At 45.4% G+C, this 24428-nt stretch overlaps 1 protein-coding gene across 2 annotated transcripts in view; it reads left to right on the top strand.

The window, feature by feature from the left end:
• The first annotated feature begins 4897 nt into the window (after positions 1-4897).
• LOC142592548 (uncharacterized) overlaps positions 4898-24428 on the top strand; it is a 140007-nt gene continuing 120476 nt past the window's right edge. For both annotated transcript variants that reach the window (XM_075704059.1, XM_075704056.1), the window contains exon 1: positions 4898-5099. The gene's annotated coding sequence lies outside the window, so the exon portion shown is untranslated. The remainder of the gene's footprint in view (positions 5100-24428) is intronic.

Genomic DNA, 24428 nt, shown 5'->3' on the forward strand with positions numbered 1-24428 from the left:
CATACAGTGCTTTGGTACCATATATGGTATCGGTAGTGTCATTGGTGAACAGACAACATGCGTTACTATGGTGCCATATCGTAGCTATCGTCGCTGCAAAGCCCGTCTTGCGTGGCACTACGTCTTTTTCCCATGCTTTCGCCATACTCTCCTCCTCGACTTATCACCTCATGGTTCCACAGCACCCTCCTCCTTCGCTTTCCACCTCGTAGTTCTGCTGAATATTCCTCCTTCGCTTTCCTCCTCGCGTTCTCTTCGCTATCACCGTCTTTCATCCGCGTTCCGCGTTTGTTCTTTCATCCTTCGCTGCACTCGTTCTCGCGGTTACGACGCCGCCGAGGGAAGACGCCGACGCTCGCTGCAGGAACGGGCGCCTGAGCTGCGCCTTAAAAGGATGCGAAGACGCTCTAGTACGTGCTGCCGAAAATGTAGCTCCTATGGAGCCGCTCCTCCAGCTTGTGTTGCGATTGTGCAGCGTGTGCTGGGCAGTCCAGTGACATTCTATAGGGATTTTTTGTTTTAAGACATGGTTTTTTGTTCGAAACCATACATAAGTTTAGCTGAAAAATACTGTGTTACATTATACAAGAGTTACTGTATAATTCTGAACATTATCTGTCTCGTATTAATGTAGAGCTATTTTTATGACCTGCTAAGGGTAATAATTACAATGAAGAGTCCAAAGTGAATTCACATAATGTGGTGTAGCATGGGAATTAGTGTTTCAATTCTTCCCAATTATGCTATTTATTGTTTGTCGATTGTGGTATACAGGTTATAAACAGGGATAAGATGCCTCAGAAAGGCTCACCAACGTTTAGATAGGAGTACCTATCTTCGTCAAAGGCCACCTCGTCATCCTCGGCATGTTTGTTTTAAAGGGTTAGTATTGTCGATTGGTATATTCAAGGTTCACGGAAGTGCTTGTGGTGCAAGATTTCAGAATTTCAAATAGTAATTTGTCGTTATAGTGATACTGTTGTAGTTATATTATTTCCTTCTTTCATTTCAGCCGCAGAACACCGGCTCGAACAGCAGCGGCCCAAAGCTGACTGCGCAACGGACAGGTATGCGAAGATCACTGTTCTGTTGGTAATCTTTCTGTTACTTTTCTGCAGTTTTCTTTCAGCTAGCAACTATGTGAAAATTTGTATGTGGTACCTCGTGCCGCTGTGTAGGTGCAAGTTGCAACTGAAATACAGATAGGCCATATAAGGCACGTCTGAATGTCACTATTTAAAAACGGAATACCTGGTTTAGGGAGAGATACAAGTGTAATTAGTTAGGTGCTCAATGGGTGAAGAAGTTTCAGCATTGTACGTGAGATTTTGACATTAGAAAAACTCCCAACGATTACGATACTCCTTAATGCGAAATTTGAGCGCTGCTCTATACGTGTTTTCATTTCTCGACATACTGGCTGGCGCGGGCAATCTGTCGCGAGCGGCATGTTTCAATCGCGCGAAGTGTGGCGCGACTGCCTCGCTAATCTGGGGATTGCGATAGTCAGCGCGTGCGTGACCCATGGGCGCCATTCAACGCAGCCGCCGCCGGCAGACCTCCCAGAGGACGCGCGCTACTCTGGCCATCGTCGCCGCACCACGCTTTTCTCCTCACGCTATCACCATGCCCTCCTCCGCTTTCCGCCTCACGGTTCCACTGCACCCTCCTCTCCGCTTTTCTCCTGGCGTCTTTCATCTCCTGGGGCGCCCCGCGTTCGCTCTTTCATTCTTCGTTCGTTCGCTCGGTTACGCCATGCGAACACTCGCCACAAGAACGGGCGACTAAGAGCTGCGCTCTAGAACGTGTAAGCTAAGTACGCCCTGACATTCTCAAAGTAGCGGAACCAGTAAAAGCAGCGATGCCTTACGGTGCACCAGCTGTGGATCGCGTCAGTGCTAGAACAATCGATGAGAAAGGGAATCGACGCAAAGAGGGCAAGGAGAGGGTAAGGGCGGCGGGCAAAAAGAGCTGGCAGTTGCACTGATATTCAGTGATTTATTTAATAATTTTTGCGTGAGATTGAAACAAGGCTGGCTGTTGTCTTGTTAAATGTTCGTGCGTATGAAAAAGAAATTGAATCCATTGACAGACGTGACCAGAACAAAAATACCATCAAGTTCAAGAGGTTTTCCGCATAAGTGAAAGCTGGGCGAGTTCCTGAAGGTTAATTGCAATATTGTAGCCTACAATTTTGACTGAGCAGCCAAACAAACAGGCGACAGTGAATGTCACCTGCTTGTTTCATTTGCCTATGCATTCTCCAAGCATATTGCTTGATTTCTTTTTAACAAGCCGCGATTTATTAGTTAAACCTTGGCCTCGTAATCCTTACGTGCCTTTTGACCTGTGCTTTATTTACCAGTTTTCGTCGGATAAAAGGTAAATGGGAGAGCTAGAAAATATTTTGTATGCGAAGAAGAAACCGGAGAGACCGAGAAAAAAAACTTTAATAATTAAAAAAGTTAGAAATTATGAAGTTTGACGAGCCACAACCACGATCTCATTATGAGGCATGCCTTAGTGGGGGACTCCGGCTTAATTTGGACCACCTGAGCTTCTTTAACATGCACCTACATTGAAGTAGACGGGTGTTCTCGCCACCATCGAAATGCGGCCACTGTGGCCGGTATTGCTGCAAGTTCGGCCTACATTATTGTGCACTTTGTCATTTGCTTACCGCGGCCAGTGACGCAGCTTAAATGCGTACACTCGATGACGTTGCATTCCAAGATGGAGAGAACAGTGGCGGAAGACGCGTGAAGAACGAAGCTCGTCGTGGCAATTCGTTTATTTGAGGGTAACATTCTACATATCCCCTGTTTTTCTCTGAATAATACATGTACAAAACTGTAGACCGAAGCATGGCAATCACGGAAGCGAAAGGTGGCCTTGGCATTTAAAAATAAGAACAATACTTATATTCTCGGGTTTTCCGTGCCAAAGTCACGATCTGATTTTGAGGCACGCCGTAGAGGGGGACTCCGGTCAATTTTGACCACTCGGGGCTCTTTAACGTGCACATAAATGTAAGTACACGGATGTTCTCGCATTTCTCCCCCATCGAAATGCTGCCACCATACCCGTGAATTGATCAGGCGACCTCGTGCTCAGCAGCGTAAGACCATAGCCACTAAGGAACCACGGCTGGTAATGAAAAAAAAAAGACAAAAGTAAAAAATAAATGTAACGCAAGTGGGACTTTCCAATATTCAACAAGCACATTTTTTTTTTATCTGGATGCCGGGTTTCGTGTTGCTTACGTCTAGCTCATTAGCGCTTCGGTTATTGAGTGCCCTTTTGCAACAACATTGTCTTGCATGGGTGCCAAGCATGTGAAAATGTTTCGGAAATAACGTGCTTTTTGGTAAACCTGAGAGGCTATGGATTTCTTAATGATCTCTGTGATATTTATTAGGGGCAAAGAAGTTATAATTAAGACGTCCTCAAGAGCAATAGAGTCCCAGAATGTCGTGAAGAAATGTCAAGATGACATATAAAAGGTGAAGGGGGCCATAGGATTCCTTCGGCTTTTACTCTAGCAAAAGAAATAAATTTTAATCAGCGGCAACCTTTATTATCTTCGAGGTTGCTTTGAAAACGGAGAAGGAATTGAAAAAGTCGAGCTGTAAAGAAAATAAACAAAGTAAACCGTAGGTGCGGTCGATCCACGTGACCCATCGGCTGGAAATCGCAGACGCGCAGACGACCACAGCAAAATTCGTAGTTGGTATATTTCACCGCTACGCAGCAATGAACCGGCCTTGAAAATTGGGACGTATTTGGCCATCAAATGACGTCAATTTGGTCAAACAATTTCCGTCAACGCAGTGGTAACATACATTATGTACTTTTTTATATTTGTGCCCTATTTCTACTGTTTTTAAAATTTTCTCTCTCAAATTAATTGCATATAACGCAACTACCATTTGCAAGTTGTATGCCTTCTAGGTTTCTACATGATCGCTTGTTTCTCTGAAGCTTACTAGGCTATAGGAATGCCGTTATTCTAAATATAAACACACACACTCACACTAAATCTAATCCGCACAAGCATTTCAGGCTGGTGTGCATGGATTTGCAGTATACGCGAGAAAATGCTTTGCTGAAGTTGTCCTAAACTAACGGTTGTGAAATCGTGACCTGCTCTTTCGTTTAGAAACTCGCGATAGAAGGAACGGTGTTTGCTCGTGTTGTATAGAAGCGCAGCTTGGGGCAAGGTATTTCAGTTTATATGTTAGGAAAAGTCATTGATACGACCCGTCACCTCTCGATCGTCACGACGTGTCGACTACGCAAAGTGCCCGCGCTGCAGAAACAAGAATGTACGTGAATCATTTCTTTCACTTTACAGTTAACGACTCCTAGCCGACTCAATTCTCGGAATGTGGCAGTTCCAAATGACTCTCGCAAAGGTCAGCCTTGGGATCATGACTGACGAGAGAACGCTGATAGCAGCCAAGCGCATTCTCTTTGCTTCCGACAGTAACTGAGGTTTGCTGACGTTTACAGATGTGACGCAGGTATGCCTTCTAGGGGCCTTAGAAATTTGTTTCCGACGGCCGTTCTGGAGAAGTTTGCTTTAGTCTCTCGATCTGTTCTTCGTTAAAAACGCACAAACAGCAACGGAAAGCACAGGTCGATAACACGTGATCTCGCCAGGAGAACGTGTTGCAAAAAGAACGAAAAGAAATGCCCCTGTTAATATCGAAACCTCTCGCCCGCCCACCTCTCCCAGTAAATATATATATATGTACACCAGGGTTGACAAACCCAGTGCAAAAATGACAGAGCCCTCCCAGTGAAAAAAAGAAAGAAAACGCGGAGCTTTGTCATTGGTCCCTCCTTCCTTTTACGCCACGATCCCCCTTGCGAACAGTGAGAAGCACGAACAAATGCCTACGCGGGGACCCTACTCAATCCCCTCCCCTGGCTCCAAGCTCGGCCTACATTATTTTGCACTTTGTCATTTTTTTACCGTCGCCAGTGGCTCCGCTGTAAGTGCGTGCACTCGATGAGGTTGCATTCCTAGATCGGGAGTACAGTGGCGGTGGACATGTGAAGACCAAGACTCATCGCGGCCATTCTTCTATTTCAAGGTAACATCGTTCATATCCCCAGTTTTTCTTTGAAGAATACATGTACGAAACTGTAGACCGAAGGCTGGCAATCATGCAAGCAAACGGTGACCTTGGCATTTAAAAAAAATAAAAAAATTATATTATCGGTTTCCACGTGCCAAAATCATGATCTGATCATGAGGCGCGCCGCAGTGGCGGACTCCGGTTAATCTTGACCACCTGTTGTTTTTTAACGCGCACCCGATGCATGATACACGGGCATCTTGCATTTCGCCCCCATCGAAATGCGGCCGCCGCGGCCGGGATTCGATTGTCCGATGTCGTGCTTAGCAGCAAAACGTCACCGCCGCTAAGCTACCACGTCGGGTGGCTTTGGCACCTGTCGAATAAAATGGCGACAGGCTTATAGACAACGAAACTTTGTCGGTGAAAGTGGACACTGAAAAAAATATTCACGGTCAATTTGCCTCTCTTGAGCACACTGAAAAACATTATCTGGAGCCGGGGGCCGCTGGCTATCTGCTGTGTATTACAGACATCGACGTACTGTGGGTTCCACGGCTTCTATTCAGGGGACCTCGCACCACTGTAGCCATGCGGCCTCATTTATAAATATGTTTTTTCACATCGGCATTCCCGCCGTCACTCAGAGTTCCAAATCTCAGAAGACGTTTAGAAGATCCTCAGTTGCTTTTTAACTGCGCTGTCATGGCGGGAAATATCGAGCGCTGACCAGTCATTAAAAACAAAAAGGAAAAGAAGGACGTTTCGGCCCAGTAGAGAGCCTTGTTCACAATCCTACGGGAGCCTTGAATGTGGACAAAGCACGAGACCGAAACGCCCTTTGTCCCTTTTTGTTTTCAACGATTGGTCGGTGTTCGATATTGCCCGCCACGAATTTTCCCGAACCGGACCGGTTTTCGTCGAACTCTGAATTTCATTGGGCTGTTACGTTGGGTGCAAAATTTCGCAGCATGAGTGGATTCGTGAGTGAGCCCACTCGGCCAGACTTCATAGTGCAGTCCTAAAGTATGATTGTGGGTGAACTGAAGCGGGCCGGGTGCAATTGATAAATCATGCAAGTTCTTTACCTCAACCTAGCAGAGGGTAGCCGGATCTACTTCTCGTGCTTTTGGTTTCGAAAGCCGGTTAAATTCAGTAAACTCTGGGTTGCTTCGCTAAGTGAGCGTCAGGTCTGGTGGGGTCGGCCATGTTACCCGGGCAGCCCCACCTATTTGGCAAACAACGGTACATTCGGCAGGAAATCTGGCCGGTGTTTACCTCTAGGCAGGCAACCGGTGTTACAATTGGTAATTCATTAATCCATCTTGAATATTTCGTAATTTGGCTTAAAGATCTGTCATGCTACGAATCGGCCAACGTTAACGGCCAGTACTATTGCACTCCTGAGAAAAATGTAGCCGTTTTAGACTTTCTGGATTACAATGACATTAATGAAATTATTTTCCTTTCCTGGAGGAGGCCATTTTATGGTGGGTGATAAAATGATTTTGGTTACAGAAGTGACATGTAAAAATTGCTCGCAATTAGTCAGTGTCAGGAGACATTATGTGCTACTGTAAGTTAACGCTCTCAAAGTGTAGATTACTCGTGACAGTCCTTCAGTGCAGCCTCATCATGTTAAAGCAAATAACTTATTTTTAAAATTTGATTCTGATTAAACCTCTCCATGGCGGCACTGGATACCTTGATCGGGTATTTGCATAAAAATAACTGTTATTTAATGCGAAAGGTTAAGGTTATACAATTGCTCAATATCGACAAAAGACATTGGGTAAGGCAAGAGACGTGAAGCAGAAAAGAAACTGAAAGTAGGTTTGCCGCGTTATAATAAAAGAGAAAGAATATCTGCTGCTGTATTGCTCGTTTATTTCTTTTATTGCGTGCCTCTTTTGTATTGTGATGTAATTGCTCGCCGAACACGTGGATACGTGTGCACGTGGATACGAATACGTGTGCGCCCGTCGTAACCAGGAACTGTGCAACTACCCACTTCATCGGAAATTTAAAAAAATGAATAAACGTACGTGGTTGGATGGGCAAATAGTCACATGTGAATGAAAGCTGAACCATGCGCCTCTTCATTAAATGAATTCCCTCCTGCGATTTCTTCAACAGTATTCCGGCTACTTGCATGCAGTAGCTTTCTTGCGCATCGACCTGACCCGACTCGATCTAGAGTAGCATAAGAAGTAAAAATTGTTGAACTAAGAAGTCGAATTTTGGTATGGTCATTAAACTCACAACATTCCTGGCTCGTGTGAGCCAATGAATACAGATATATATATATATATATATATATATATATATATATATATATATATATATATATATATATATATATATATATATATATATATACAGGACGACTATCTTGTTGAGTGGTTAATTAAGACTGAAAAAAATACTGACGAAGTGAAAATAACATTTCAGGTTAACAGTTGTCATAAATAGTTGTGAAAGGTTAAGAAAATGCACGCAAGGGAAGATTTGCCATAGGGTCATCATTTAGTTTTGTCTGGAACTGTCGAAAGTGCTGCAATCTCCTTCGCTCTACGAAAGCACAAGAATTGTTTTGAACGAGACGTTCCGGTACTAATATATTCAAAGCCCTAGAACGACTATAGCGCGGCGCTAGTTAAACGCGCCAGTATCAGGGGATGTAAGGTCAAATTTTAGTGGATTATGTCTCACGCTACAATTTAAAAATGTCAGAAAGGGGAGGCTTTTGTACGCGAAGCGCTGTCATGTGCACCAAAACCGAAAGCACCAACGTACGTGCAGCATACAAGAGACTCAATGCGCGACCATGTTCGGATGCTTCTCAAAGCTACACGTCAATTTTGTGCGATCAATTGATTTACCCTTATACAGCCCTATATGCTATTGGAACTGGCTCAGCCTAAACACAGGGGGGGGGGGGGTTATTTAAGACTCGACAATTCATTTCCGCGCTTTACGTCTTCAGCGAAGAGATCGGCGATATCAAATACTTCGGCTGGTTGTGTCCGCAATTAGAAACGAAAAGGCGTTACTTCGCGGCCTACAGAACAGGGGTCTTCCACACGTGAACTTTAAGACGTACTGTTCCCTAAAGGCCATGAGTAGTCAGAAAAGGAGTTCGGTGCCTGATTATTGTGTCCCTCCGTGGCACCGAATTGGCATATGTTTGGGCGAACGTACGTACTAATAGCATAAGTGATCCTGACGCGGAACATGTCCCTGCCGAACCCGCCAGTGTAATCGCACCTACTGCAATCCCACCACCACTAACAGCACAAATAGCCGTGAGAGGGCTTTACTGCCTTACTCTGCGTGCTTTATTTTCGACTCCGTATACCTCAATTCTTCCAAATGCGCCGTCGACTACAACATAAACACCGTCGGAGAGCGGGAACTTTTTCCAGGAATTCAACCCCGAGAACAGATCCAACCTATATAGCACTGCTTAATCTTCAATCAGCGAGCCAAGTGCTAAATCCATAACAGACCTGTCAAAGTTTTTTCGGTCGGGATTTTTCGTGGCATCGTTCTGTGCTCACTCAAAAAGTGCACCGTCACCTAGCGACCGCGGCCACCCTGAGAAACCTCAAAGGCAGCTGGGAAAGGGCTTTGTCGTTGAGTTTCCACGCAATAGATTTATGGTTTCTCGTATACTCGAATTACAATCTGAAGACTGAACTGCTGGGGTAGTTGGTCACCCGACATAAAAGACGAGTTTTGCGCCAACACCACACACACAAGAAAGGAGACAACACGGGCGCTTACTTGAACTGTTTTTATCATATCTGCCGCTTGTGTGTACGTCATACGTAGCGAATTTTCGGACGCAATTTACTTCGAGAAATTCAATTAGTTCAGTAACGCACTTGCGCTTGGCGGTGGAAGCCCTAGGAGAATGAGCTTGTGTGCTGCACTTCCGCAGACGTGCGAGCACGCGTGTCGTACGTGTGTAACGTCGGCAATTGCTTCGCTGTGCATCCACTTTCACAGGGTGGAATGGAGGCGGATTCTTTTGAGTCAAGGCTCGTCAAATATTGATTCGTTTTCCTTTTACATCGACCAGCCCAGAAAACATATTTCGATTACTTAGGCAAGCGATGCAAGTTACAAGTCACATCCAGGGACGAAAAAGGTGGGACGCGGTCCCTTTATACACAGAAATAATGACCTTCCTTTCTGAACAACACTATGAATGAATGAATGAATGAATGAATGAATGAATGAATGAATCCTTTATTATAAGGAAGGGGACGGCTCTAGGCCGCTGTTGGGGATTAGGAGGGAAAGGAATGTGGGATCCCGGATTGTTGGCTGAAGCACACCTTCATCTCAGTCTTTAATCTTCTGCTTTATGCAGACTCAGGTGCATGTTCAGTTCCGCCGCTCTCGCATGGGCTGGTCGACCCCTTCTACACTACTCGAAGCAAGCCACTTTGTCTGCCATGGCTTTGTCGCAATGGCTTTCTGTCTTTCGGAGTTAGTTTGCAATCCAATTTCTAGAGTTCTAATGTCTCCGTGCAGTAAATGTTGAATGTTGGATCTCCCTTGTGAAAAAGCTGCAGAGCTCCAAATGAAGTGTTGCAAGTCTGCTCTGCATGATTCCTGGCAATGTGCGCATCGTATAAAAATCAATAACAAAGAGTTGGTACTTGCGCAAAGAATTTTTCAGTTCCAGGAATCGAAGATTTGAGTGAATATTGCAAGAATTGAAAGGCATCAGACTAAAAAATAAATCATAGTCTTCAAGCTAAGCCCAACGACATGCGTGTTTATCAATACGACCATTATATAGCGAAAGCTTGATTGGCAAGTCGAATAATTTTCCATTATTGCATGATTGGCAAAACAAATTCCACTTGGAGAAGTTGTTCTGAGATAGGATGCTGAGAAGAAAGATACTGTTGAAACAGCGATACTCATCCAACGATGCTGGCCGAATCAGGACTGCAAAAGAACTGCTTAGCGTCAACTGCTTCGAGATAAGATATTCTTACGCGGTATTCCCGCGTACTGAAGCACGCATCCTACCGAGCATGGAAGAATGCGCCAGAAAGACGGTGAACGAGACGATCAGAGTAGCGCTCGCGTTGTTGTTCTACCATCTAGCCTGCAGGCTGTCTCTCTCTGTACATATTTTGTTAATACAATTTCCTATCCCTTTTCGCTACTCTCATTTCCGTGGCAATACCCTACACAACCTATCTACTAGATAAGGTGGGAGGCAGTGCCTTAGCTATTATAAGTGACAGCATTTCTTGTACTATGATCAAGCGCAGCTGTGAAGTTTGTGTAGACCATTCCCTGCCTTCTATCACAAATATTGTCGTAGCTTTTAATCAGGCAACCCGAATGTGTCCCTTAATTCATTAATTAAAATGATCATTAATAGGTAAGCACCCACACTTTTCATGTGCAACAATTATGTTGTATGGTCACCTTAATATACAGGAGCACTGAATGGCCGAAAAAAAAACGGAACTTTGTGGCAATTCCAAATACTTTCTTCCATTTTATTTCCTCCTAGTTAACCCTGCATACATTGTGAGCCGAGAGATACTGTCCTTATTTGTAACTGAGAGTTCATAAAACCAATGACTTGTTCGTGGCTTCAGTCATTTGACAATAATACTATTCAGCTCCTGTTCCACAGGTAAATCTTTGAGGCTTGGAAAAGTACCTTAAAAACCACAACAGAGGTGATTTGACAGAAGTCCCGTTCAGCTAGGTGAATTTGCCCAAATGTTCCTTGCCTTTCAAATAAGATGTATAAGACTTATTACGAACAAAGTATTATCGGTAATGGAAACACATTCTCCAATTTGCATTGGCCCTGACGTAGGAATATTTTGGCTTTGTGAAACATGAAGAACATTCATAAGGAAGAATAGTGCCTCTCATGAGCAACTCATTACTCTACACGCTCTTCAGGCAACGGGGACCATTTAAATGCTTCCGCGAATACACTAGCGTGCTGAACCAATCAATCAAAAATGTTTTTCAATGAATACGAAGCCACCAACTTCTAGATAATTTTGACGTGAAAAACGGTGTCTGTTACATTTTTGTAGCAGCTCTTTTTGTGTATATTTACCTGCATGTTTAATTTCTGCAGGTACATTTATTTAAATTATTTGATTTAATTTGATTTTGAACCCACTTCTCTCACACACGTAGCACTGCTTCCGCGTACCAATTTAACGGCTCTCTGATCCCTACTTCAACGCACACATGTGAACCTGCCTTATGAAACTTTGATTTTTTCTTTTAAAATTCTTCCCCTGGTGTCTTCTATGCTCATTACTACCGAAGGCATATTACAATTCATGGGAAATCTCAAGACGTCAACTATCTTGGTACCAAATTGCATCGAAGCACAGATATGGAAAAACGCAGCGCATACATTTTCTGTGTGACGCTTGAAATATTATGCGCTTATTTTATATCCAGCTGTTAGCCTCCAGCAAGCTGCGAAATAAGTGACGTAGTGCGCAGTTCAATTCGGGCAGCTGTTCGGACCGCTGCACGGAATTCTCAAATAGCTGCTCATTTTGATCAGCATTCTTTCCTTTCTAGTAATCAACACTTTTGACTTTCATGCGCTGCGCGACATTTTCGTTTTTACAACATGCCAGCGTGGTGGACTCCAAAATTACTAAAATCCCGCGCTCGCGACACTGAGAAAGGCGAAGAGGGGAGGCTGTTGCAGAGTTTATTTCTTTATTTCTTATTATTATAGCTTGCTTTGAACGCACTCCATTTGGACGATACATACGCACTTTATTAACGATCACTAGCCATTGACAAAAAAGACAAGCAGCAGGAAACTTGCAACTGCAAAGACTGACAAGAAAAAACATTTTTTTAGATCACGGTGGCTTCTTCACGGGATCTGCCGTTGCAAATTTAGCCTGCTTTAGAAACGTGGCTGCATAAAATTGCTCGGAGCATGTACCTCCTGGCTTCACTTTAAAACGATAAATGATGCCAATTTCAATACCGACGAGTGAAGCGTGTTGAGAACAGAATTTGTTTTTCTCACAACTTGATGCAACATTCGTAAAACCTTCAATGAAGCCCAAGTTCGGAAACTTTACGAAAAATTCCGCAGAGATGGAAACTATGCGCACATTCACTTAAGGCGCAACGTCATACTGCAATGGGACGCCTTTTGTTCAGTCTCTTCCGAGACTCGATTGCGGGTCCCCGCTAGAGCCTTCTACCGCAGACTGAGTTCACGCTTTAGCGTCGCCGCTTTCACTATATCTTAGTTCTGCTCAATACGCATACATATCTCTCACCTTGCCCTTGTATTCATAATCCATTAACCTCTACCAGATGTACATCCGGCGTTTCGCAAGGATCCGTCTTTGAGCCACCTTCCCTAGCTTCCATTAATGGCGTTCTTTCCTGTATTTAATGTTGTAACCGATCATTCGTACACGTTCAAGTATTTTATCGCCGGACAAGAAGTGCGAACGACGAAATAGTTCTTGAAGAGCTCGCAAATAATATAACTAGCCTTCTAGAATTTTAAAGACGCAATGTTTCAAATAGAAAGCTGACTTAAAGGGTAAGAGCACAGACATGCCATAGTCCTACTCCTTAAATTAAAAAAATAAAATTCTTAGTGGAGTAATATAGTTAGCATTTCAGCATTGTATCCATAATAAATAAAACTCGATAGCTCTCACCACTCGACTTGTTTACGACATGTTTAAATCACTAAGTTTCCTTACACGTTCTCTCGCACTATGTGAATTTGCACACGAAACTTTCATATGAAAAACGTGAATACATTTGGCATTAAAAAAAACTGATATAAGATTGTATTTTCGTGTCATCTGAGCCACGCGTTTCAGATTAGTCTTTATAACAAAGAAATGCGATATATCGTCTTTACTGGTTTTTATGTGATACGTTTTTGTCAAGCAGTAAGATAAATGCCATAATAGTTCTTGTGTAAATGTATGGGCCGCGAAGGGCATAATTATTCCGTTTTTCTTGTGGGCTGTACTCTTGTGGAACAAGGTAGTTATTACCAAAATTGAATTCTGTATAACTTTATCATTTACTTTGGGACGTTTGCCCTGTATGTTGCCTTTCGCACAATTACGGTGAAAACGTTTTATTTGTGCAAACTCGATTTAACAGCTGGCAAAATTGGTGTGTAGGGGTACAGGGCCAACCTGTTGGAACACTTTTTCTGTCCATACTCACTAAATGCTTGTCTTTGCAAACAGAAAAAATATAGTGAACTAAAGATAAAAGGTTTGTAATTCTAACCCTACTTGCTTTTTAACATCTTGAAACAACTGCAACATTGTGCAGACATATTTCATATTGGCACACCCGTTAACAGAGTATTAGCGAAAGCATGTCATTCCTACGTGTTGATTCATTATTTGAGTACTGCAATGTCATCTGTGCCAGTTCCTCTTTAATTAAATCGACAGCTTCTAATCTCTCCATCCAGCACATCGCGCCTATTTTTTAATTCAATAAGTTTAAAGCATCGGCCTGTTTCACTGCATTTATTCACCATGCGCTTCTACTTGTCGACGAGAGAATGGAATACAAGCTTCCACAAGTTCTTAAAATAAGCGAAATCATTTAAATGTCACGCAATTACTTTGAATAATCGTTAGCTGGTAAGCAGTGGTCTCTGCCTCATCCTTTCCAGGGCAATTCTGACTACTACTTCTCCTCATGTTTCTTGTGTTTACGGCATATTGGCTACATCCAGCAAACACCCTTATGCCTTTTTAATATCATTCAACTCAATGTCTCCTCACATTTTTCATATTTATTTTTTATCTTAATATGAGTTACCAGTTTTGTTTGTTCACACAGTGATAACCTCTAGGCGTGCAGCATCCTAAAATCAATACCTTTCTGTCTTGTGCATCATCCTTCCTATGAAAAGTATATACTGAGAATGTTTGAAAGGAAATTAGCAGTAATGACAATGAGGATGAGAGATCTGACGAACTTCAAAGGCGAATATGAGCCCATATTTGCAAAAAAAAAAAACAAGCTGTTATGCTGCAATTGTTCGTAAGAAAATATTGCAACCAATCTGGATTCAGGACTGATGCAGTACTTCTGACCGAAAGCGACCAGCCATTGCCATAGAGTACCGACGAACGGAAATATTTTATGAACATCCTATAATAAAACGCTCTGAAAAAGCAATAGAAACGTCCGAAATGTAGGAGAAGGTAACTGGAGGGCTGCGGAAAAGTAGCTGAAAGAGCGTAGAACGCAATGTGCAATGCGCTGAAATTGAGAAACCAAGCTCTCCTTGAATTGTCGAGATAGGTCTTGAAATTTTGCCAAGTTTTCTGAGCTTTAAGAATTCTCGTGAAAAAAACTGTCGGTATCATTGTATGGGTGGACACAGTCAGCAATGAGAGTTATTTATATATTGGTGCACGTAGGTAGTGGGTCGAAGGCAGGAGTGGGGTCAAGCCCTAAAGAAAAAAGAAGATATCGAACAAGAAGAACAAGAAGAGCATCGAAGTCTGGCCGTAAGCACGAAGACGCTGACACACTGTCCCGCACTCCCATTGATCCTGTCAGTCAGGAATCAGAGGATGATGATGGTTTCTGGGCGCCATTAGTTCCTCGGACTTGATCAGGCGGCAGCGTGACGACGCTTAAATTCGACTGATCATCGATAATTTAGATGGCCGCGGCACAACCATACGATGCCATCTGTCCCACTCAATGACGTCCTTCTGTCTACGACACAACGTACTGCATAAGAATAATGCCCGTTCGAGTAGCCATGCTTATCTGCTGGTGGTTCCAAGAGACATGCGAGACGACGTCTCCTTCGATTTCCATGACGAACCCACATCTGGCCATTTAGGCGTCTCACGTACATTCGCTAGAGTACGCGAAATGTACTATTGGCCAGGGCTTTCGGCAAACGTCAAACATTGTGTTAAAGGCTGTCGTGAATGACAGCGCCGAAAGAACCATCCGTTACGCCGGTTGGCGTCCTTGAGCCAATCCAAGCATCTCACACGCCTTTCGGCCAAGTCGGCATGGACATTCTCGGGCCGTTTCCTCTCTCTACCAACGCCAACAAATGCGTGATCGTCGCGACTGACTGCTTAACACGCTATGCTTTGATACAGGCGATCACATGAGGCATGGCTTCAGAGGTAGCGCAGTTTTTCAGGTAGCACATTGTACTGCGTCACGGTGCTCCCTCCACTGCCATAACAGACAGAGGGACAGCGTTCACAGCCCAGGATGAAGTTTTTGAATTAAGCAACACCAAGCATCGAACGACGACTGCGTATCATCGACAGACCAACGGACTTACTGAGCGACTGAATAAGACAATCACAGACATGATCTCCATATCCTTATTGCACATTCAGGTAAATAAATGACCACGTTGTCATCACCTGATTTCATTTGTGTAATTTATGGCAGTCACGTCATGACATGCTGCTCATGTCATTCATGGGATGCATGTCATGTCATGTATATCGTGATACATAATTTGTTAGAAAATGCAACTGACGTGAATGACAATCATATCATGACATGAATAACATGGCATGAATGTCATGATAGAAATGTTAATCAATCAGATGACTATGATGGATTTAATGACATGGCATGAATTTGTTTGCTGGGTATATTCTGGATGTGCGTATCGTGACATGCATGTGTGACATCATTGGCGTTATGCCGTATAAGTCAGAATCTCATAAATGGCACGGTCTGCAGGTCACGCAATGAGATGATTGCCATGAATGTCATGACATCTATGACGTGATTAAGATAAATGTATGACATGCTTGAGTATATGCACGGAATGTCATTATTATGAAAAGAACTTGTGCTGATTCAGTGGACCAAGTTATCTGCTAACTTGGGCCGACGACTATATGCTCATATTCGTGATGTTCTTTGCGTCATCATTCCAGCTTGGTAATCCGACTCTCGCCTCTAATTCTCGTGTGCCATCTGCGCTCGAGCCAGGTGGCCTGCAGAAGAACATCCCGACATCTCGGCAGCAGAGCACCAGATCTTGCTGGAATCCGTTCTTACAGTCATTGAAAAGCAAGATTCTAACGAGCGTTGATTTCTGGGCGCAGGACAACAACGCGCCGCCTCATGGTTCCTGCCAAAGCTCGTACCAGACTTTCATAGCCCTGCTTGTCGTTCCAAGGACGTTTCGTGAAAATTCTAGGCTTACTTTTTTCTGGTCTGAATAAGACAGTGCTGCATCCAATTCCAATATGGCAGCGCAATCACGGCTCGGCCAAGGGGAGCGTCGGCAGTTCGTCTCTCGTCCGAATGGCTATACATGGACACGAACTTCAGGTTCTGCGACCGTATCGGCGCCAAGTCACCCATTTGTGTTCTCCAAGTGATATCACGGGCTGTCGTCAGTGAGCATGTTGTTTCTGCATTTATTACCCATCTCGCACTTCCATGCCGTTCGTACCTCCATGCCATCAATTCGATTGTTCGCAGAAATCATGCAATCGTCGGTGCCGTCGTCGTCGTCTTGCTGCTGTCGTCATACACACGCACTCGCATTCATTCTGGTTCTCTGTACTCGCGTCAAACACACATAAACCGGATTTACGCGAACACATTTGTACACCTGTTAACACTGTGCGGAACCACGAACAAAGCGGCATAGCCAGCTGCCTGCAAAAGGCTTCGCATACCGTTGATTCGCACAGTGCGTGGCATCTGCGCGATTTTCTTGCAAGTAAATTGTTTCTCTGTGAAGTGACTGATGCTCCAAGCGTCTCAAAACGCTTACCTGGACAAGGGCGATTCTTCAAGCTTTACTTTTGTGGTGTGTCTCAGTTTTTCCGTGGCCGATCCCGAAGATAGTGCAGTCTAAAAATATGTGCCACTAGCACCACTAGGTATGCGCACTGCAGGCCCTAGGTATGTGCCCCTGTGGCCGCTGAACATGTGCCACTTGGTATGTGCCACAGTGACCACTGCGTTTATGCAACTGGAGCCAATGGTTATGTGACACTGGCCATGCGCAACTGGCCATGCGCAACTGCAATCGTGGGTGTGTGCGACTTGGTATGTGCAACTGGTAGGTTTTGTGGTAGGCCACTGCGTATGTGCCCCTAGTTATGTGCGACTGCGTAATTGCAACGGCAAACACTGTATGTGCGCCACTGGGTATCTGCCCCACTCGGCAGTAGGTTTGTGTCACTGGCTATGTTCCCCCTGGGGCCACTGTGTGTGTAGCACTCGTCAGCGAACCTTTCTGAAGTCGATTTGGGTACGTGCCACTGAGTGTTTGTCACTGGGTGCCTGCCACTGTGTATGTGCCACTAGGTGCTCCTGTGCTCCTGTGCCACGTGTAGTCACTGATGACGTCATCGACCGTGTTTCCCTCCCTTATGCTTCGTTTAGTAACTATATATTAGGAACCGAACAATCAGCAGGACATAAGCTCGCGTCGAATGGCTGGAACAGAAATCACGCCGTCCATGTCGCACGATCGTCGTCGTGTTGCTGCTCTCCCCACACATAGTCGTGTTATACACATAGGCGTTCTTCTTACACAAACACGTTGGTCCATGTGGTAACGCTTCGCGTAATCCCAAGCGATACTATGTGTTCAAATACCAGCAACATGCTTCGCCAACATGCTTCGTTGGAAAGTATCAAATCTGCTCGTGTGGCGCAGCTTACACCCCTGTCGTCCGTATGTTGCTTTGGTGTTAGTGTTTTGAATGTGCGCGGGTTGCACTCCTGTTGCTCGTCCCTTCTGTGTTGATCGTGCTACCCACGAAGATTCCTCGAAAAACCCACATGTCTCGGCAGCGTGCATTTGTCCTATGTGGTATATGCCACAAATGTGCGCTGGCGTACGATGTGCTTGCAACCAAGTACTACAGTGCGTTCCAGCAAATAGATGCTGCCGCTTACGCGCAGTTTTCCTTGTCATGATCATGTCAATCTGCATAATTATCAGTTTTACACTTAAAGACAAGTAACACAGCTGAGAAATCAAACTGCGTTGAACAAGGCATACGCTATAGGTTTGCACTGTTTACCAAATGTGATAATTGGGTAACATGAACTCACAGTGCCCTTTAAAAAGGAAAGAAAATGACGTCGCTGTTTTGTGCCTAGCCCTGATAAATCGGAATCGTTTCCAGAGTACTCGGCGCTCGCGCTGTGTTACATCGTTTTCTTCATTTTTGTCTCTTAGACTGCCACTAACGATGAATCTGAACCACTCCCACGAAAGGCCAAGGGTCCGAGTGCCTTAATTTTCTATATCCTAATTAACGGCACATTAATTAACATCGTGTTCATTACCAACAATCGTCATGGGTTCGACTCCCACCAATAGTCATGGGTCCGAGTGCTTTCATTAATTACATCTTAATTAACTGTACATTAATCAACATCGCCTTCATTAACACCAAATTTCGTGGGTAGGACTGCCACACAGGATCATGGGTTCGAGTGATTTAACTAAATATATATTAATTAAATATACCTTAATCAACAACACCTTTAACAACAAAGGCTGTGGGATCAAGTGCCTTAACTGACTATATCTTAATTAGCAGTACTTTAATTAACATCGCCTTCATTAACAACGAAGGTCATGGGTTCGATTCCCGCCCAAGTTAATGGTTTCTAGTGACTTAATTACAAGCTATTAGTTAACTGTGCATTAATTAGCATCGCCTTTATTAACAAAGGTCGTGGGTTCGAGTGCCTCAAATAACTGTATCTTAACTGCGCCGAATCCATGTGGTGAAGTGGAAATATTCCGCTCCACAAACGAGCTGCACTTTTTTAGAGCCCAGCTCTCACGTGCGCGTTCCTGCGTGGGGCATCTGCGGCGTTATGCCTCGTAACTGAGCCAACGCGGAGCGCAGGGTTAGATGAAAGAAGAGCGAGCGAGGAGGAAAGTGGAGGGAGGAGCGGAGGAGAGACGGCATGCGCAGGCGCTGAGTTGTCACCACGGCATCTGCAGCCGCGTGGGCGATCTTATCTGCGCTTCCGAGGGGGAGAGGGAGGCAGGGTGGCGTTAGGTGGAGAGGGCTACGGTCGTCCGCGGCGTCATCTGCTGAGGTCAGTCCACGGTGACCAGAGTGCGTGACGGGAATCACCGCTCTTGCAAGGTGCGATAGCGAGCGGCTACTAGTAAGGCTCGATGTGACGCTACCTTGGGTGTTGGCGCGGCTAACACAGGTGGCACGATTTCGCCTCGACGAAGTGTCGCTCTCGTCGTTGGTGGAACCAAAGCGTGCGAAGTGTAGTGCCGCACAATACCGGCTGTGTGGTAACGATGGCTAGGATATGGCCTCAGAGTACTGCGCGTCCTCTGTTTGCAACAGAGCGCTGCATGACCTGCATGACGGCTAATGCGAATTGCATTCACGCGTCCCCCACGTGCTGCTTCTCGAGATCTCCCGATTAGTGAGGAAGTCGCGCCACACATACGTCCGTTTGCATTGCGCCGCTCGAGACATTGTCCGCGCCGGCTACGCTACTGACAGCGTTCTCTTCCAAATATAAAACGTGTACCTATATGATCATAATACAAAACATTGACATGCGAAATGAAAACGCGTATCACGGCCGCTGGATAAAAAAAGAAAGGTGTGGTCTGTAGCGTGCATCAAAAACGGTGTGATCCGCTGCGGTGCAAGCAGTCAAGGACAGTTATAGGGGATCGGAAAAACCATAGAGTTTCCTACAATAATTACTAGAGACAAGTCTGGCGCTGCAGTCGTTGTACCACCATAGGAATGATGGAAAGTAGACGGATTTCTCTGATCTTCGTGCTTGTGGATTCAGACGTTTTTGTGGCTTCGTATATAACGCTATATAAATCTTATTGGCGTATGTTTCAGCGCAATCTGTACTCTTCGAAGTGCTGAAGACGCGCTAACACGCACAATCGCTATTGATTGCAACGATTGAGCTTGTCCAGGTGGCCAAATCGAAACGCGCCAAGCGTCTCGAGTCACTCGCATGTCCGCGATAAATTCATAAGGGCGTTTCGTTCGTTCGTCGATGCATGCGCCCGTGGCCTAATGGTTTCAATATCATGCTTCTGTGATAGAGTTCCCTTGTTCGAATCCTGCCGCCGGACATATTAATGATGTTCATTTAATTATTTATTACACAGTACACTGTTGAAAATGAAGAGTTTACAAAGCCGTTTAAAGCCAAAAGGACGAAGTTTAGGCAATTTCATGTACATACCATAATTCCGATCCCAGTAAAACCGCTCTCATTGCAGCTCCCATAGACACTAGCGCCAGAGTTCCCTCTAGTAATTATTGCATGAAACTCTATGAGAAAAACGACATGCATCAGCAGCGCACTTCGAACGCCGTCTTCCGTGGAAGTAGACGCGTTCTGTCCCCGACAGCTGGCGCCGTTCGAGCCAGCCAAGTAACCGAGAATACAAATGCCGCTTTCACGTTCTATCCCATTGCACCCCGCCTGACGCGGCAGGCTGCCCCTTTTAAGCCCAGACCACACGTACGCTTGAGGACGCGCGCAAGCTCGCGCTCACGCGCCCCCGCATGTGCAGATGTTGCGGCATGGATCGTACGCGTCGAAACGCGGCGTGATTTCGGGGAACAGCTGCTCTCTGTTATCGCGCGCTTGGGTTGCCTCGCGTGGGCGCGCCTGGCTACGCTGCTACGGAGCGGAACGCTCAACTCTCAGTGAGGCAGATTTATAGCATGCAAGAAAGTGCTTATTCTTTCTTTTTGCGTTGATCTAACAGCTATAAAAATACAATAATAATGTTCATAGATATTGAAGCATTTTGAAACACTGTCGATAACAAGGTACGAAGCGCCGCCTACCAAGGCGTCTGTGAGTGAGCCCAGTGAGCGCGCGCTGTCGCGCTATGGTGGCACCATAGTCGCGCGTCCTTGTGGATGCGAACCGCCATTACTCGCGAGGCGCAGCAGGCGCTAGGCGCGCGAACGCGAGCTTGCGCGCGTCGGCAATCGTACGTGTGGTCTCCGCTTTAGAGCGCAGCCCTTTGGCGCCCGTTCCAGCGTTTAGCGTCGCCGTCGGCCTCGCCGTAACCAAGGTCCACGCGCTGCTCTAGCTGCGCGCGCTCCTGCTGTCATCTCTCGCGCGCAGCGTCAGTCTTGCTCGCCCCTTGTCCTCCAAAGCCGGATCACGTGCTCTCGCCTAACATGTCGCCTCCACGCTGCGGCGTTGCGGTGACTCTCGCCGCTGCCGTCCACTCCGCCCTCGCCGTCCCTACTCCCTCGGTCGTGGCGCTGTCGCGGTGCCGGCGGCGGGTGCTCCATGCCGCATCGCTCGTGGTCCACGGCTCTCCGCTCCGCCATCCCCGCGTCTTGTGGCTGTACGGCTCTCAGCCGTGTCTCTCGCTTCCCCGTTTGTGGAGCGCGTTCCTCAGTGGAATTTGTCGCCTCTGGTAGTGCTTTCGCCTGGCTGTGCTTCTCCTGCCCACGCTCTTGCCCTACACTTACCCTTACCTGGCTCAGTGCCGTTGCAGTGACTCGAAAGCGTTATAGCGTTTCGCCCCCTTACTTCTACTTCACACCCCAACCTTGTGCGGCCACATTGAGGCCTGTCTTTGAGTGAATGGCGCGTCGCCAGAGCGCCAGCTCTATAGCGACGGATCACGGTGTGTGCTGCCCAATCCAAAATGCAGAACCGCCTCCGTTCGCCATTGCGTGTTGTGTATGCGGCTGCCTGTTGTTTAAGTAAGGCAGCAGCTGCGCTCAAAGATCGCATTATCAAGAGGCGCAATTGTCGGCCATTTTTTTTATCTAACGGCCGTGTACGCATAAAGCTGCGCTTAAATTTCGCATTAAGGAGCACTGAAAGAATAATTCCTCCAAGAGGCCATAACTACACTCTTGAGGTGCTACTGCATGACTTCGCTATTACACTTTTACGCCTACCACTTACCTTGGTTGCAATATTTCGACCATTCATGCTACGAGGTGATAGAAGGTACTTGATTTCGAAATCAGCTATGCAAATTTTTTCTCGCATGCTGTCTTAAGAAATACTCAACCTCTTAGACTACGCATTGAAGAGCATGTTAGCTAATTTTCGTTGTTGAACTTGCCAGCGCAAAAAAAAAAAAAGAGCGCTGGTGACCTTGGCACTGATTACTGTTAAGCCGCACACGGAGGGTGCAAAAAGTGATTTTCAACGTGCATTGGGAATCTACACGATATAACGCGTCTTCGCGGCAGTTCTCAGCGAATTTTACTCGTGCTCAGAATTTAAGAAATCTCTGAAAAGCTATGTTACATTGGGTTTTCATCACCGGTACACCCAAACGACAGTCAGTAATCAGGAGGATGTCCTTGTTTTAGGCTGGCGTGCTGGTACGAAAATGTGCACATTTGAGGGATACATGGACGCTTTATTAACGATCCTTTAGACAGAGAACGCAAGCAGCAGCAAACTTGCAACAGCCGAGACTAATAAGAAAGGCATTGTTTTGATAAAATGCCGATTCTGCATACACAAGCAGGTTTGACTGCTACTAGCGTACCTACCTAATCCCGAATGTTTAGTAAAGTTTGCAAATTCGGGATCCTTTTATGATTTTGCGAATGGTGCATCAAATTGTACGAAAAATAGGTTATGCTCACCTTCGGAACTGGGGAGCGCCATAAGGTTTAGAAGCGCAATGTCTTCGCCACTCGGTGCTGAAAATCCGTGTTCTAGACGATAAAATAGTGACAGCAAACGCCTGTGTCTGTGCGCCCATTGGCTTGTAAACGCGTGCCGCAAGGTCAAGCTCTCTTTGCGCTTGACGACAGTTTGCTCGCGCTACTAAGTCAACATAATATTTCGGAAAAACCGTTACTCTTGAACCAGTCTTCCAGTTGAACATGAAAGAATGCAAAGTTGTAAAATTACTCTTTAAAAATTTGATATGCTCCTTCACCATAATAGGTGCGCAAAATGTTATGGTAGTGGCATATCTGCCGACCTGTGGACTTGGTAAAATCCCGCGGTCGTGACACTGAGAAAGGGGGGGGGGGAGAGGTTCTGGGAGCGCTTTTTTTGTATTGAAGTTTTCTCTGCACAGACTCCATTTGAGGGATACATGCGCGCTTTTTAACTATCACTAGCCTTTAGACACAGAACACAAGCTGCAGCATACTTGCAACAGCAGAGACTGACAAGAAAAGCATTGTTTCTATATAAACGCTGATATTTAGCAGATCTGCTTAATTACTGATTTCGCCTGATTTAGGAACTTGTCTGTACAAAGTTGCTTGCAGCATGTACCCCGTGGCATCCTTTCGCCATCAGGCCTCCAATAGAAATTCTAAGAACAATTGGGGAACCGTTTATGCGAGCATAATTTATTTTTGTACAACTTCATGCAACATTCGCAAAATCGTAGAAGGATCCCGAATTTGTAAACATTACTAAACATTCTGGATTAGGCAGGTACGCGAGCAGCAGCCAAGCCTGCTGGTGTGTGCAGAATCGACATTTTATTGTGCTTTTTCCGAAACACAGCTAGAGAAAGCGCACCTTGAATGCTACCATACCGGAAAATATCGCGCGATAGAGGCAGCTGCAGCGTGAGGCGTGTTAATTGTTTGCTTAAACGAATGCGCGCTCGTACGTGAAATGGGAAGCAAGTAAAAGAAGAAAACGCACTAAGCACACCTTTGCTACCGGCTATCGTTCCTCATCACGCAGGTTTGCCTTGCAGCGGTTTGAACAATGATATCTCAGAAACGGTCATCATCGTTCTTCTCCTGCTGGCAGCACAAACGTTTGTAAATTGAAACTAGCAAGCACGGCCCGTAATTATTATTTGCCATATGTCCTTGCTCTTTCTGTAAACTATAACTACCGACTAGAGACACTTTCATTGGTAGAAGAGAAACTCGTACGAGCGTGGGTGCGCACGTCGAAATGTTAATCCAAATGTCGTCAATGTGCGCACACGGAGCGCGGGCGTCGAAACTTAGATCAATGTAGCTCGTACGGCTCAGCGTCTATTCCTCGTAGCAGACATTCAAACTGTTTTGATGAGACGGCGGCTGACGCGGAAAGTTTAATGGTTAAGGTAAAATCGCACCTGGTGCTCCTCATGAAGCAGTTGGAAGCTTTAGGGTTCAGATAGTTTGCTACTCGCATCTGCTAATTCACCAAGTTATACGTTACTACAGCGCTTTCGAAAGGAGAGTGCTATAAGCACATGACGGCTACGCATCACCGGTTTCTTGAAAAAGTCGATCACGTCGCCACTTCCACTATTCAGAGAACGATGAGCCGCGAAGTTGAAAAGAATAAGTAAAGAATATTTGTGTT

This window comes from Dermacentor variabilis, chromosome 9, assembly GCF_050947875.1.
Source record: "Dermacentor variabilis isolate Ectoservices chromosome 9, ASM5094787v1, whole genome shotgun sequence".
Taxonomy (NCBI): Eukaryota; Metazoa; Arthropoda; class Arachnida; order Ixodida; family Ixodidae; genus Dermacentor; species Dermacentor variabilis.